The following is a 2,437-nucleotide window of genomic DNA, read 5'->3' as shown; positions in this document are numbered from 1 at the left end:
AAGATGAGGGTGCAATTACACCTCCCTTCCACTGCTCCCTCTTTTCTCTCCTCATCTGGCTGGAGAGAGGAATGGAGTCTCAGCCCTTCTCAGCTCTGTGAACTCCAAGTGGATCCGCGGACAGCGCTGCAGCTGGCGGTGGGGAACACTGCCCATTACCCCTGCTGTGGTGTCACTTTTCATCAAATCAGTGCTTCCGTTTACAGTTTTAAGTGAGCAAAAGTTTTGGGACATGTCACCTGTACTCTTGTAAAGGCTGTAAAGAGGACAGGATATAAAGAGACCATCAGTAGAGATAAATTTTAAAAACCACAGGAAACAAGAAAGTATTCAGCAAGTAAACATTGGTGGAATATTTAAAAGGGCGATTTTCAGTTTTGGAATATTTGTTACAATGATTGATTTTCAAGTGGGTTCCTTCTTAGGGTTATATATTTCCTGGTGTTCTCCTGTGTGGAAATGATACTGAAAGCACAGGTCCCGTGGCATCAAATGTATCAAGAGGGAATTTATTTTCATTTCATCTGGTATTAATGGCTTGACAGGAGCCAGGGGAAGGTTTGTTCTTGATTAAGAGATGGAAATTCAAAGCAATTTGGTGTTAGGTTTAATATAAAAAACTGCAAGCAAATTTTAGATGGAAACTCTGAACCAGGAATAGTTATAAGTGAAAATATCAGTATGACTGGAAACTAGCATAAAGCAAATGACTATTTAAATACTAAGAGTTGTGCTGAAAACCAAAAGTTAGTGACATATAAGTTATATCTGTAAAAATCATCACCTGTATGAGCGTCACAGCCTCCAAAATCAGAGTAAAAGAAAGCAATGATTAACGGAAATGCTCTTGCAAAAAACCCAACAATTTTGACTGTGTTTTATTTTCATTATTGACCCTCTCTGAAGCCAGACTCAAGTGTACATATATAGAAATTAAAAGTTTTGGTGGACACTTGTGCCTAGAAAGACGTTTGGAATTAAGCATGAGAACAGAGGGCGTAAGACTTACCGGTTTCCTGGTCTAATGCAGATGATAACTCTCAGCTCCCAGTTTTACCCAGAAGAAACTTTTTGGTGGTGTCATTCTGCCCAGTGAGTGTCGAGGATAGTTTGTAATGTGTGCGTCATGAGTTCTTTAGCTTCAGAAGAATAAAAATGGAAAAATCCTTAAGGGGGTCATGTACACTGCAGTTAATAGCAAAACATTTCAGCTGTGTCATGGGGGTAAGGCCCTTCCAAATTAGCGGAGACTTTTGGAGCATTCGAGGACATTTCATATTTTACATACTTTGAAGAATGTCTCTGCTACAGGGGATTGAATTACGACTCTTTCTTGCTCGGTTTCCACTCAACCTCAGGGTGACAGTGATTGATTGGGACGCCACTGTGAGCAGGGGACCCTTGATAACACACGCCGACTTTACAAGGGAGAGGAAGGAAAACAGGCTGGCTGGCTCCTGGGCCCTCATCAAGACTAAACATATGAAAAGAAATGTGAGAGAGGATCCAGGGAAGACTGATGCTCCTTTGGGAAGAGGGGAAGTCCCCATCCCCACCTTTAGTGGGGTCTGGGGTACGTGCTAACTCTCAGTATTGGGCTTCATGAAAGGCGCTTCACTGGGACCCCCAGGGAGCATGGGTGAACAGGAAGACACAAAGAGCTGGTACTTGGCCCAGGCCTAATAGGACTGCAGCCCCAGGTGTGACACCATGGAGCCACTCCAGGCAAGCCATGAGTCCTCCATGGACCACTCTCTGGGCTCTGATCTCATCCACTGGCTGACCTCCAGAGAACAGGAGAAGGTTGCAACCAAGAGATGGAAGGACCCTTGGTCTCTGGATGATGGCTTGAGGTCAATGTGCAGAAGACTGGGGCTTCAGGGAGAAAACGAAAATGGAAATACAGGTTTATTGTGTGAAACCAGTAGATTCTGTGGTTGTTTTTTAAATCAGTTAGCCTACTGGATTAATAAACATACGTAGGTGGAGACTCAAGACAGCTGCTCACTAAGGAAGGCCAAATGCCAACTGTCGGGAGTGAAATTGGGATACGTAGCAACTTGGACCTGTTGTGGTTTTTTTTTTTTTTTGATTTTTGAATTTTATTTTATTTTTTATACAGCATGTTCTGATTAGTAATCCATCATATACATATTAGTGTATACATGTCAATCCCAATCGCCCAATTCATTCACTGCTACCTGCCCCCCAACACTTTCCCCACTTGGTGTCCATGTTTGTTCTCTACATCTGTGTCTCTATTTCTGCCCTGCAAACCGGCTCATCTGTACCATTTTTCTAGGTTCCACATACATGCGTTAATATACGATATTTGTTTTTGTCTTTCTGACTTACTTCACTCTGTATGACAGTCTCTAGATCCATCCACATCTCTACAAATGACCCAATTTCGTTCCTTTTTATGGCTGAGTAATAT

Source organism: Physeter macrocephalus, chromosome 13, assembly GCF_002837175.3.
Source record: "Physeter macrocephalus isolate SW-GA chromosome 13, ASM283717v5, whole genome shotgun sequence".
Classification (NCBI taxonomy): Eukaryota; Metazoa; Chordata; class Mammalia; order Artiodactyla; family Physeteridae; genus Physeter; species Physeter macrocephalus.
This window is presented reverse-complemented; position numbering follows the sequence as displayed.